Below are 15,107 nucleotides of genomic sequence, written 5' to 3'. Positions count from 1 at the left end.
AGAGCAATTGTTTAGAGTCCCTGCATTCTTATTTTTGATATTGCCCAGGCTTCTTCATTCTTTTGGAAATAATAAAACTTAAGTTATAGAATATAAGGTTGCATGGATTAAAATCATGGATGTTGCAATTATGTCGTGCTACAAATGGCCTCTAAAAGTGTTAATGCTGCATGAATTTACCTGCTGCTTTTTACATTTTTTGTGTGGAAGTAAATAAATGTGACCTGATAATGCAGATTAATGGGAGAAATTTCAGTATTCATGGATTAGAACTAGGAGGGCTACCTCAGATACAGATACAGAAAGCCAGGACCTCAGTGTGGATACTTACCTCAAAGCTCTGCTGCTGGACCTCACGTGGTACATTCATTGTCTATGGTTGGCAGTCATTTTCTATTCTGTGGCTATAAGTTTATTTCCTATTATTGAGTAGGGTGTTTATCTGAGTTAATATAAAGGAGACATTTGAGAAGCATAGATCTTTATCCAAAACAATATCAGAAGTAGAAACAGTTCAGAACAAACTCCATATCCTGTCTACTGAGTCTTTTGAAACCCATTGGTTCTCTTATCTTCTGAAAGGGATACATGTGCTTTTTTCTACCAAATATCCTATCCACTTTCCACACTGTTTCAAAAGTATTTCTGGAAAAATAAGTGTAAATCTTCATTTTTTTGTAGAAAGAGATAATCACCATAAGCATATTTGTGCATTATTTAGGTACTTGAAAGAATAAAGTTGCGGATAGCAATTAAAGTGGTGTGATTGGAGTTAACCTCCCTCAGAACTGGTTTCTTTAGTAATTGTAAAACTCTATAAGCTTTTAATCTTCAAAATAACCTTCTTTAGAGACTAACTTATTTAGTGGAACTTGTCATGCTTGCCTTTGGGAGAAAAGGAATAGTTCTAAGTCACTCTATTTTAGATTTATCCATTTAGTAATAAATATCCATCATTTCTCAGACACTGTTCTAGCAATGGAAATAGGTGAATAAAAGTAAAATCCCCTTCTTTTCATCAAGCATAAAAGCAGTAGAATCCATATATTCTCTATAAATATATATTAAGTCATAATAAGTACTATGAAGAAAGAAAATAAAATTCAGGCTAAAAGAGAATAGAATATGCATGCCCTTTTGATATAACTAGGGAATGTTCCTTTTGTTAGGGTGAAGGAAGTAATGAGGAATCTTGGCAGAAGAAAAGGTATAGGCAAATGAAATCACATGTGCAAAAGTCTTAAGTCAGAAGAATGTTTGTCCCTTCAAGGCATGGCCAGATGGCCGGCAGCTGCTGGGAACAAACAAGGCAAGGAGGTACAGGCAGAGGCAGTTTTGGTAGGAAGTACATCCAGCTTAAGCCTCAAGAGATTAGGGTGGTGCAAAAGTAATTGCGGTTTTTGCCACTACTTTTTTCTTTCTTTCTTTCTTTCTTTTTTGTTTGTTTCTCGATTTTGTTTTTTGCCATTACTTTCAATGGCAAAAACCTTAATTACATGTTCACCAACCTAATATTAGTTTACTTTTAAAAGCCCTCTTCATACTCCTACTCTAGGAGCCTCGGGTTGGGAAATCATGAGTTCTGATGAAGAGTTTGGAGTGGTTTATGTTTAGATCATGAGAACATCATAAACTACAAACTCTTTATTGTGAGTTTGACGGAAAGCCATTGGAATGTTGGGATCCTAGAAATACTGTAACATACGTGGAGTGTTCAAAGCATCACTCGGCTGTGCTGTAGAGAATAGGTTGGAGTAGGGAAAAGGTAGAAGAGGAGAGGCCAGATATAATACAGTAGTCCAGGCAAGATACAGGGTGGTTTGGAGGAGACATTAGAGATGGAGTTTTGAAATTATGGATGTGCTGTAGTAAACATTTCCTGCCAGAACTGACGGAGTTTCCAACAGTGATGTGCAGTGTGAAAAAATAAAGGAATCAAGGATAACCCTTAAGTTTTGTCTGTAAAACCAGAAGAGTGAAATGTGCATTTATTGACATAGGGAAGACTGTGGAGGAGCAGGTTTAGATGTGAGGGGAGTTCAAGTATTTGTTTTTAAACATGTGAAATCTGAGATGCTGATTAGATATCCTTAGCTATGTTAAGTGGGCAGCTGCACACATGAGCCCAGAGCTAAAGGAACATCTCAGGCCAGACATATAAATGTTAGGAAATTTCAGAAAATTAGTGGATTTGAAGGCAAACTCCTGGATACTTTCACCCAGTGCAATTGCCCCAGCCTGAAGACTCAGGGCTGGAGTGCTTCCACAGTCAGAGGTGGGAAGCTGAGACAGAATGTGGGGCAGCAACCAGGGAGTAGGAGGAGAACCACGAGAGAGGATGCCCTCAGAAGCCAGGAAAGTGAAAGATGAAATGGACAAGTACATACAGTGCTTCCGATTGGTCAAGTAAAACAGGAATTTCAGGCCTGGAATTGACCATTAGATTCACAATGTAGAAGTCACTGATTTTGTTTTTGTGGAGAGCTAGAGTCAAAAATGATACTGTGACTTTTAAGAGAAAATGCGATAAATTACAATGTATTTTAAATAATTTTTATTTTAAAAAATGCTGAAGAAATGTTATATGGCTGCTGGGTAGGGATCAAAAATATATATATTTTTTCATGTTGATGATATTACAGGAAGTGCATTTGCTAATGGGAATAATCTAATCTAGAGAGAGGTACAAACTGATTAAACAGGAGAGAGAGGAGTATATTTGAGGAAGCCATGTTGTTGAGTAGATTAGAGGAAACTTGATACAGCGTACAAATGTATCTAATTTTCTCTAATCTACTCAAGGACATGTAGAAGTTTGTCCTTAAGAAGATGGAGCGATTCTCTATAGAAACAGACAGAATAATATGTGGGTAGCCATTAGACACACAGGTATGAAGGAACCAGTGGATGGCAATTGTCTTATAATTACTTATCTAAGTGAAATAGAAAAAAATAAAAACACAAACTCAGCAGATATGGAAGAGCTAAAGAAGATATGAAAATTTTGAAGACAGAAAATTTATGGAATTATTCAGTAGAATGTGAATTAATCAGGCAAACAGATTAATGTTTCTGAGGTAGAGTTGGCTTGACAATATTAAAGGCCAATATGAGGTTCAGAGTCAAGAAACTGAAGTCATTTCTCCCCATGCTATCTCTAGGGGACGGAAGGCAGCAAACCACACTGCCATGTGTGTACCTATGCAACAATCTTGCATGTTCATCACATGTACCCCAAAACCTAAAATGCAATTAAAAAAAAAAAAAGAAAAGAAACTGAAGTCAGACCAGATAGGAAAGCATGATCAGATGTGTAGGTGCAGACATGGAGCAGGAAGACAGCTGTAAATCACTGACATTAGAATTTTATAAGCAAGTAAGATTGAGAGAATGCCAACCTTGCTCAGAGCAATTTGTTAAAATTGGATAGGGAGAACAGAGTATGTGTAAGGAAGAGAGAAAAAGTCGTAGAATCAATTGATAGGAGGCCACAGTTGGGTCAAAGAAGAGAGTTAGGGGGACAATAGTAGAGAATAATCAGAGAGGTGCTTATCATTGTTATGCTAGTATGGTAATGGGATCTCGGTGCATAACAAGCCAGGAGGTGGGTGAGGTCAAATAATTGGAATTAATAGGAACTGAGAGGTGGGAATATTGTAAGGTCACTATATGTGAAATATTTTGGACATTAACATTTTTTTGTCCCTGAAAATATATTTAACTTATCCTAACCTATTAACATAATGGATTTCATTAGATAAATGTTAACATCCGTTCCCATGCCAAGATGCTACACTGTTGTCAGTGATCTCATTCACTTTTCTGTCTGTGTATGTAATATTTTGATCGGTCATACAGACTATATTAAAGAAAAATCTTCAGACAGGGAACAAATGAAGACAAGAAAGTCTTCAGCAGTCCTCCTACACCATAGCAGCCAGATGACATGCAAGCCTGGAAGCTAAGCAGGGTCTGGCCTGGATGGGGCTTGAATGGGGGAACGCCTAGGGGACCACCTGGGGGTTTGAGGGGTGTCTAGAGGCTTTGGCTTCCCCATCATTGCCTTCTCTCTCCTGCTTGTTGAAATGCTTCCCAACTGCCTCTGACCCTTTGGCTCTCTATTTGGGTGGCCGAGGTGGGTGGATCGTGAGGTCAGTAGTTCCAGAACAGCCTGGCTAACACAATGAAACCCCATTTAAAAAAAAAAGAAAGAAAAAGAAAAAGAAAAGAAAAGAAAAGAAAACAGAATCTTCAAATACAGCAAATTACAAGCCCATAATTTTTAGGTATTTATTATTTTATCAAAATTTTGGATAAAAATAAAATTATATTAATAATGTTAAGAAAACATGAATTAATATTATTCTTAGGTTTTAATTTACAATATAACTGCTGTTTTAACAATGGTATACAGTTTTTAATTTAATAAGTATTTTTCCCATGCTGCCTAAACAGCTTTAAATATATTTTAATGGGATTTTGCAAAGCTTAGATGAGAATGTTCAGCAACTATACCCAATTTTTCAAATGATGTTTATTTTATTTTTGCATGACTCTTGCAACATCACCTCTTCTGTATTATGTGGCCAATGTGGCAGAGAATGAAAATGTCACATTCGCTTATATTTGAATAGAAGCCATAGCTACTTTGGTGTGCACTTTTATTATCAGTAGAATATGTTTTTCAAGCATATATTTGCAAATAATATTATTAATAATTATCTTAATTTCCTATATTTAGGAAACCTGTATGTGTTAGAAACAGAAATATTACCAGAACATTCTGAATGTGTTTGAAAGAAATCAGGACACAATTTTCATTTCTTTAAAATTCTCTGTGGAAAAGAAAAGTTCTTAAACTTTTTGGATGCTCTACAGCTATTTTGTCTAATAGGAATATAATTCAAGCAACATTTATAATTTAAAGTAGCTACATTTAGAAAGTTAAAAAATGAGCATGTGAAATTAATTTTAATAACATATTTGATTTTATCCAGTCTTTCAAAAATATCATTTCAAAATGTAATTAGTGTGAAATTATTAATGAGATAGTTTACATTTTTACGTTTCATGCTCTGTTTAATTCTCACCGAACATCACAATTCAGGTGACCCTCATTTCAAGTGTTCACTAACTACATCTGATAGGTGACTACCATATTAGACAGCACAGGTTTAACACTCCAGAATATAAATGGTTAAAAAATACCTTCATAGCAACCATAGAATATATTTCAGGCATTATATTTATCTCCTTGTTGAAAGTGGGAACACATACGAGTTTGAATAACCTTATCAAGGAAGATACTTTATCTCAGGTTTTCTGAACCAGCGTTCTCTGGGTTCTGCAATAGCTCTCATGTTACCGTATTTACATGCTTATGTTACTTTGATACTGAGAAGTATGTAAAATATAGTGGCTTCTAGAAACAACTGGTAGCAATGTATTCTCTGCTAGCTGTAATTTAAGAAAATCTTACTAATTTAAGAAAATAGGTGTGAAAATCAGACAAGGATAAAAATGATAAAACTCAATTTAGGAGTCTACACAATTCTTAGTACTTTTTTCTTTTTTATATAAATTAAATGAAATGTATAGATCTGGGAAATCATGAGATATTTAAGAAAAATGAGTAAAAGTAGAGTTTTTGAGGAAGATTTAAGATACGGCTTTACAGGAATTACTTGGGAAAGAGTTGAAAATATTTATATGATTGGGAGGCAAAGTAAAAACCAGGCAAGCTTTCAGAAACCAGAGTTTAATTTGGTTTTCAACTCTTTGCAGCTTTCCTTGCACATGGCAACTATTTTCTGTTTCAGGGACCGGAAAGTCAGATCTTTTGAGAAATATAAACATTGATTATTCACTTCCTGTTATTTTGACATTTTTAATCCAATTTATTTATTTGTCTTTACTAAGATAAACAACTTTGCCAAATGAAAGGAAACAAATGAAAACGGATCCCAGATCAATTAGCAGTTGTGTTAAAGACTGCTTTGTAGTTAAAGAGCGTTTTTCTTTATTGCTGCCTTCTCCTATTTCAAAGGATGAAAGTCAGAAATATCAACACTTAAAAAAAGATGACTGCAGAGTTGGGGGCCTCTAAAAAGAGATGATTGCAGAGTTGGGAAGCTCTATGTCTGAAGAAATTACTAATTTATTTTGGCTAACATGGAGAAAGTAAGGGCAGGGATGAACGTTTAAGTAGCATTTAAACAACTAATCTTTAAATCAAAAGCTAACATTTTTTTTAGGATTCCATGTCTTTTCCTTCTCAAGATTACAAACTAATCTATAAGTTTCATATTAAAGATGTAACTTTCCCAGGGAAATCAGCATTTTGAATCTCACTATTACAAGAAGTAGCTTACATATTGCACAACCATTCTGTTTTGTTTTTCAAGTAACACCTCTAAAATTGGATTACTTGTTTATTATTATGTGAAGATGGAAAGAATTAGAACAAAACATATGATGCATATTATTTTTATCTTAGAAGAGTTCATATAAATATACTCATTCTTTAAATCACATTACAGTGGCCAAGACAAAGAAGTCAGCATTTTGTCGATATATTACTAGCTGCTTTTCCTAAAATTTTTGGTGATATACATGCATACATTAATATTTCTCTTTGTTGCATAATGAAATAACATTTGGTTTTTCATTCGTTTCATTGTTATTTCATTGCTTTTACTACACATTTTTATTTCCGTTTTTCTGAAGATTGTGATGCTCTTTGGCAATAGAAAATGGTTTAATGCCTTTATAGTACAGTATACTAACGAATATTGTTTTATTTACATACAAAATCAATTTTACGTGTTTTTATTTTTTTTTAATTATGTCATAGGAAGTATATGTTCTGAAACTTATCCTATTCCTATTCAGAGGTAAGTAGCCTTGTGATTTCAAAATAGATTAATCATGTATTTTAAGAAAAAACATAGTTATGAAACTTGGGAAGTTTCATGTTCACTAATAATTTTGTTTTCTCAACATCCTCTGCAATTATATTAGTAAAAGCATATAATTCAAGGACTAAATCCGACTTGCAGTAATTTGGAGTGTTCACAAACATAATTGAGCCTGTATAATATTGTGCTTTGAACACGTTGCCATGGGTGGGTGGAAGCAGCTGGCTTTCCTGTCCCAAATATTTCGAGAAATTTTAGAAAGTAAAGTTTACTCACAGCCAAGAATTCCCTGTTTCCATAAAGGAAGAAGAATTAACCATATAAATATTTATATTTGGGAGATAATTCAGGAATATTGGATAAACTCTAAAAACACAGTTTAAGTTTGTGTTAGTGTTACAGGTTATGGAATTCAACTTTTTTCCAGTTTCTGATGTGTATGAAAACATATTGATAATTAGGATGTTCAAAGCAATTTGTTTTTAATCACTCAATGCAATTTTAGTCCTATTAAAATGTTAACATCTCAATAACTTGTAATAAATGAATTTTTGGAAAACTTTTAAATACCTACATAATTTTTAAAAATACATAATCATTTCCATAAGTCAGATTTTACATGTAATCAAAAGTAAATCTCCATGGGGATGAACACTTACATTTATTGATTCACTGGTGCATCTTTAATACCTAGAAGTTTATGGCTGGAACATAGTGGAGATTTGATAAATATTTGTCCAATGACTAAATTCAAGGTTCAAAAACTAAGAAATGTTTATTCTCACTCTGCTTTAACCACTTGCAGGAATGAGTAGATATCATATATACAGGCGTGTATGTTTTTAATAAAATGGTCATTAAAATACATTGCTTTACATGCATTTGCTTGTGTGTCTCTTGCTTTGCTTTTATTTCACATGAGTTACTGAAATGTTTTTAAAACTCAAACTTGGATGACAGTAGAAGTAAAGGCAAATGAAAATAGACTTTAAAAATCTTAACATTATTTTACTACTTCTTGGTTTTCATTATGTGTAATTTAATTTGTACAAGGATTTGTATTTAAATTTGTACTTAGAGATAGATCTGAAAGTGTTAATTTTAAATAGAATGCATATGTACAATGGATGCTGTTTTAAAACATACAACAAACAAAACCTAATAACACCAAAAAATTTGGAAAGAGGTAGTAAGCAGTTGTCTTACACAAATTCAATTTTTAAATAGATTTTAGTCTTGTCTATTTTATTAACCAAACAAATTATTTGTAAATGTCACTGAAAAACTTCATATAATAGACAGTTGTTTGCATATACAAACTCAGCAGGTGATAAGCCCTGTTCAGACATAGCAGATATCACACATATGATTTATATATGATTAAAATGAAAATACAACAAGAAACCAACATAGTAGTTTACAATATCATTAGAAAAAAAATTCGGGAAAAATTTTCTCCCTATCTGCCTTAATCTAGAAAATAATATTGCTATTATTAGCTTATCTTATTCTGCATCAGTTTTGAATAATTTCTGAGTGCTGTTGACTCTTGGGTAATTGTAAACTTAGTGCTATTTTTCCCCACATGTTGGATTCTCTAGAATAGTGATCTTTAGAGAGACTGTTTTGAAAAATTTTCTTAATTGAGAAGACACTATAAAACAATGTAGAGCCTTCATGCAAACTTTGAAGAAAACAGTTTCTTTTCTGTGCTAACAAAAAGCTTAAGAGGCCGGGTGCGGTGGCTCACACCTGTAATCCCAGCAGTTTGTGAGGCAGGCAGACCACTTGAGGTCAGGAGTTCGAGACCAGCCTGGCCAACATGGCACAACCCCATCTCTACTGAAAATACAAGATTAGCCCAGCATGGTGGCGTGTGCCTGTAATTCCAGCTACTCAGGAGGCGAAGTCAGGAGAATCACTTGAACCTGGGAGGCGGAGGTTGCAGTGAGCTGAGATTGTGCCTTGGGCACTCAAGCCTGAGCAACAAGACTAAAACTCCATCTCAGAAACAAAAAGCAAAAGAAAGAGAAGAATTTGGACAGGCAGAAAGGGTTTTAAGAAAGAGGGAGTTTTTAACAAGATAAGCAAAGTAATGAAGAGATTGAAAGGAAGAAGGCTTTCTGGAAGGGGGAGCAGGGTGAGATAGCAGGAATGACAGGTGAGGATCTTGAGCTTGAGTGAAGCACAAAGGACTGCAGGCTGCCTCTCAGAGGTAGGGAGAAAAGCTGGACCTCGAAGGGGTAATCTCCTAAGCCAGAAGAGACAAATAGCTAAGACAAATATTAAGCTCAAATATTTAGCTAAAACGTTTTCACTTAAAGGGGAAAATAGCTCAGTCACTGAATGTGGTACCTTTCACATTATCCATCTGGAAAAAAGTGTAAGATTCTCCTACCAATACTGATTGAAATAAAACTGTATAAGAACTAATATACTTGAAGTGTTAGATTTTTTACCGTTACTAATCAGTGCCTAATCTTTTGTTTTTAAACAGTCTATTGTTAAAATAAGGAGCTTGGTAAAGCTGTACATCATGGTTAGGTTTACAGAAAATAAAAGCAAATTTTCATATTTCCTTTAAGAGGATTAACCATTTTTACAAGAAAATATTTTTGAATAATTTTATTTAAAAATAGATTCAAAATTCATTTTGGATTAAAGTATCCAATGCCTTTCATTCCACTTTATAAAAAGTGATAAAAGTTTAAAATTTACTTTGTGATAAAACTTAATTCTCAACTAAGTACTCTATTTCAGAAGAAATTTTTCATTTAATTCTTGACCATGGTGATCATTTAGAAATTGTGGCTACATATGATTATTGAATTATGGTCATTACAAAGCAATAGAAACCAACTTTCATGTCATGGTTCACTTTAAGTAATAGAAAAGCATTTTAAAGAACAAAATAGCAAATTTGAATAGCCCCTCGCCTCTGTAGCAGAAGGTATGTCTTTCAGATCTTGAGGGTAGGTTGATATTTTTGAATAAATGAAGAGGAGACAAAAACATAAAGTGGCAGGAAAATAAATCATGACCCTAGTGAATATTCAAGCATTTCCTATGTTAAAAATCTGAACATACATATTTTAGTTCAAGCTGGTGCTTCAATATTTTTGTGTGTGCAAGAAACATTTCTTCTGAAGAATTAAAATATAGAAATTAAGTACTGACATCCTACAGAAGTTGAATAATTTTACTAATCCAAGGTAAAAAGCCCAGCTAGCCTGAGAAGGGGGCTATCTAGGTATCCAGGCAGAGGAAACGTGGAGATGGAGAGAAGATAAGGGGAGAAGAGGGAAGGAGAGGTCAGAAAAGAGGAGGTCAGGAGAAAGAAGGGAAAGGGTGGTGATACGGTTTGGCTCTGTGTCCCCAACCAAATCTCCTATCGAATTGCAATCTTCATGTGTTGGGAGAGTGGCCTGGTTGGAGGTGATTGAATCATGGGAGTGAACTTCCCCCTTCTTGTTCTTGTGATAGAGTTCTCAAGAGATCCGGTTGTTTGATCAATGTAAGGTGCTTCTCCCTTCTCTTTGTATCCATAGTAAGATGTTCTCGCTTTCCCTTTATCTTCTGTGATGATTGTACCTTTCCTGAGGCCTCCCCAGCCATATGGAAATGTGAGTCAATCAAACCTATTTTTTTCATAAATTACCCAGTCTCAGGTAGTTCTTTATAGCAGTGTGAGAACAAAGTAATACCGGAGGACAGAGAGATGAGAGGATAGAAGAATATGGGAGAGGAGAGAAGGGGAGAGGGAGGAGTAGGAGGAAAGAGAAGAAGGAATTAGAGGAAGAAGAGCCAGGGAACAGGAGGCCAGGAAAGAGGACTGGAGAGGAGGCCACAGGAGGGAATGGGAGGGGAAAGAGGGGAGAGGAGGCCAGCACAGAGGAGGAGAAGGGAGGCCGGGAGAATGGAGCCCAGGGGAAGGGAGGCCGGGAGGTAAGCCTTGCTTATCTATGAGAAGGACCTTAAACCTAATCCTGATAATTCATGGAATGGCAATTGGAAACATTTCAACCAAGATGAAGTCAAATTAAAACATAAAAATATACTTTTAGTTGTTGAGTATAGAATCCTTTTGAAAAGCAGAGAAGTTGGGAAATCTATTTCAGTAATCTAAGAATGATATGATAGTATTTGGAGTGAAGTGGAAGAGATGGAGAAACGTGAATGTAGAAAAAAAAATTAGAAGTTAAAATGAGCAAGGCTTTATAATTGAGGATATAGACGATGATGGAGAATGGTTAGTAAGGGAAGTCTAAATCTCTGGCTTACACAAACTGAAAGGATAGCGGTGCCTTTTATTAGCAGGAAAAAATTAGGAAAGTGAAATCAGTTTTCTATAGAATGAGATGTATAAAAGGCTTTCCCTAAACTCCTTGAAACAGCAAAATTTATGCTTTGTTTTTAGAAAACAAAACAAGTATTTACTCTAATTTCTAGGAAAGAGGAGAGAAACATTTTTCAACCATTTTTTGAATTGGAGGAATTTTCTAGCTTTACAAATTATTGTTTTGCAATTAATCACTTTTTTTCCTAGACTTTTCTCTTAGTTAGAGGCTTTGAAAACTGTTAGCCAGAAATATTTGTTCAATTTAGAGCATCTCTCTCAATCAATCAGCCACTTAAATAAAAATAAACTGGTTTCATCAAGAAACAATATGAAGAAACCTGGGTAATTAACATTTCTTCCTTCATAGAAACATTATTATAGGACTTCGGACAAGAAGTGCGGGTTAGTTCTTCATTCATTGGTCAGTTACATTCAGACATTAACTAACATCATCATGTATAATCATATTATTTTAAAGGAATAATTAAAGATTAAATTATAGCAATTTTCTGTATTGAAACATTTCTTTTACTAAACATTTCTAAAGACAGGGCAATAAATGATAAGGTGAATGTCATATTACAGAAGCTACTTTCTTAGTGTTTAGAAATGATATCAATAAGAATATCTGCATTTTGAAAAATGTAAATAGTCCCAGAAGTGTTTTAAGTATGAATAATAGCAATGAGCATGTTTCATAGGATATTCCATCTGCAACAAAAACAAGCTGAAAAGAAAAAAAAATCCAATGTATTTATATTTAAAGGACAAACATGAACTTCAATAAGGAAAACTAATACTCCAGAAATATTAGAATAGATTTTTTCTTCTGATACACACCTATTTCACTGGTAAAGTTTTTGATTCACTAGTATTTGCCAGCAAAAATTATTTTCAATGCAAAACTGTCTTACATTGTAACATAAGGAGTTCTTTATTATTCTATATTAAAGCAGGATATTATAATATTTCTTGTAGGTTTATATAATCATACACCAATAAGCATGCTTTTTTTATTTGCTGGTTCTGAAGTTTTAAATTATTAAAAGCTAAATTTTTCTTGAGCACAGCTCTAAAGTAGTACAAGTAACTGATCACCTTCAAATCATTCTTCTCTCACTTTTTCCTTTGTTTCTTTGATTTACACACATACATACACAGAGACAACAAATATATTTTCATCTCCAAATCTGAGAATTTCATATTGATGGAATAAGATTCACTTGTTATGGCCCAATGGACATACATTAACTACACATATATGCTCTGGGGCAATTGTGAACTGCATTTTAATCAAATTATAGTATTGGCTCTCTCTAGATTCATTCGTTGAATGACTTCCATGTCCTAGTCACTGTGAAGACAAAGATAAATAAGATACAAGTTATTTCCTAAGAAGTTTATAGATATGGAAACACATATATTAAAATTATTATTTAATGCCATAGATACCAAATAAAGTGATTAACCAGGGAATGGGAACACAGATGAAAATGGAACAAACTGACCAGGAAGTATGGTATAGATTAATCATTTCTCTCGTACTTTCACCTTCATTTACACACACACACTCACACACACACACTGAAATCTCTTTTGATTTTCAAATAGTTTTGCGCCAACTTTTTTCCATCTTTTTATACATATAAGATCTATGTGTTTTTTTAAAAATCTAGATTGTGCACTTCATGTACTGTAACGGTAAGCTAAGAGTTGATGACAGGGTTAGGGTAGAACAACAGAGCAGCTTGCCTCTGTATGGAGTCTGTAAAATGTGCATTTTATTTGGACAGCAACCAAGGAAAAATCAGTTTGACTTGTTTATTTCAATGTATCGATTCATTTTTCCCATAGCTTTAGATAATATGGAAGAAGGATTGCTCACATTCCCCATCTCATTCTTTGTTTTGTCTTTAAGTGTTTTGCTTTCCAAATTTTATTAATCCTGATTTCATTGTAGCAGATTTTTTATTGTCCAAAGGAGAAGTAGAAAATAGAATAAATTGTTCAAAGAATTGATTTTTGTGATAATACCCTCTACCTCCACTGAAGATTTGCTACTAGTAATCAGAAATGTGTGAACACTGGTTTTAGACTCTGTATTTTAACATCAGCCACAAATTCATTATGTATATAAAGGGAATTTCACATAGTAAGAATGATTATTTATTGAACATCTACATTGTCCCTAGGGTATCTGGGTGTGCAATAAATGCTATGATTTATTGTTGGAATAACAATAAATCACTCCAGTTTTATGGTTTAAACTGAGTCTTGGTAAAGTTAATTTCCCCAAGATCTCATACCTGTTCAAAAGTTAAATCAAGTCACTTTTCACTATAGTCTCTTCTTATTTCCTTTTCCCTTTTTAAGAGAACAAAAAGTCTTGCAGAAAATTTCTCTTAAAACGCTATTGACTATTTTAAAATCAGTAATAATGTCTAAAAGCAGCATTAAATAAGGTAATGATCAGTTTGTCTGCCATAGTGTATAATAAAACAGGAAACAAAATGTTTTCATATTCCATCTAACTTCTGCTGTGACTTACACAGCATACTCTTGTGTGCTCCATTGTTTTACACTGTGAGAGAAAGAAAACATAAGTTGTGTTCAAGCCAGAGGAGTCCCGAGGTGGTCAGACTAAAAATTATGCTATTTTCCATTATTTTTTTTTACTATCATGAAAATCCACTGTTATAAAATGTTACATGCATTTTTATGTTTTGTTCAATTTATTGTTACTTTTATAAAACACTTGATTCACATGATTACATATGCCTGAGAATTCTTTAGTATGTATTAGTAATAGTACGTATTATCTGAAAGCATAAAATAAATTTGAATATGGGTTTGTTTTCTAGGTTTTATACAGCAGAACTCAGTGGGACACTTGGGAGTCTGAGGTAAGATTTTTATGTTGCCAAAGAGTTTCAAAATTTAAAAATAAATTTGGCTTTCGTAAACATAATGAACAAAAGCAACTCAACATTTGAATTTAGCCTTCTTCCAAAATATGCTGTCATTTTTGCATTTTCCATTTTAACATTTAGACAGCAAAATAATTATCTTAGTTCTGTTTTTATGTGTCTCAACTTTTTGCAAATGGAAATATATTCAAAGAAGATGAAGGAAGTGGTTGGGCTTTTTCTGTAAGTTCAATTATCTTTGTGTTACTGCTCACTATTCTGAAGCAAGCCCAGAGAATCTTGTTAGTTATCTATTTAGATTGAACACTTCTATAAATGCAAGAAAGATAACTGTGAATGAAGATGTTGTTAAGCAAATGTTCACAGTCATGTGTGGGTGTGTAGGGGTAAACATAGGAAAACTGATTACTTGGTCATGAGACTTGCTAAAGGCTTTCCAGATCATCTGCTCATGAGAATGACTCATGCCTCATTCTCATTAAGAGAAGGCATATCTGATGATGAAATTCTGCTTATCTGAACATACTTGTTTCAGTGAGTATTAATTTTATAAGACAAGGAAATATAGATGATTTAATTTGGGTGGTCAGATAATTAAAGGATGAATCTACTATTATTTTGTAATATGTTCCTTGTAGTAAAGAGACATGACTAGAAGAAAAGCTAAAATTTTCATTATATATGTTATATATACACATTTCTTTTTTATATTTTAAGTGCATTCAAAATCTCCATATTAAATTATTTTACAACAACAAATTGAGACTCATTGATTTGTGCAAAGTATTTTCTTTTGAAGGAACATGTCTCCCTTCCAACATAGCTGATTGATCTACAACTTGCTGAGAACTGTGAATTACAGGCCCTTTGCTGCCTCGGTGGTCTGTTAGTACTTCCAGGGGAGAACACATTACTATATTATGT

General features: G+C 33.7%; 1 protein-coding gene across 11 annotated transcripts in view; it reads left to right on the top strand.

Annotated features, from left to right (window-relative positions):
- The window catches only part of CCDC102B (coiled-coil domain containing 102B), a 336,572-nt gene that overhangs the window by 62,843 nt on the left and 258,622 nt on the right, over window positions 1–15,107 (top strand). For 10 of the 11 annotated variants that reach the window (XM_074383267.1, XM_074383268.1, XM_074383263.1 and 7 more), the window contains one exon: window positions 14,118–14,159. The gene's annotated coding sequence lies outside the window, so the exon portion shown is untranslated. Of the gene's footprint in view, window positions 1–4,405; window positions 6,894–14,117; window positions 14,160–15,107 lie in introns of those variants that run through there. The other variant, XM_074383273.1, reaches the window with a different exon arrangement.

Source organism: Saimiri boliviensis, chromosome 13 (assembly GCF_048565385.1).
Source record: "Saimiri boliviensis isolate mSaiBol1 chromosome 13, mSaiBol1.pri, whole genome shotgun sequence".
Classification (NCBI taxonomy): Eukaryota; Metazoa; Chordata; class Mammalia; order Primates; family Cebidae; genus Saimiri; species Saimiri boliviensis.
The sequence above is the reverse complement of the archived record's forward strand: the minus strand, read 5'-3'. Positions and strand labels throughout refer to the sequence as shown.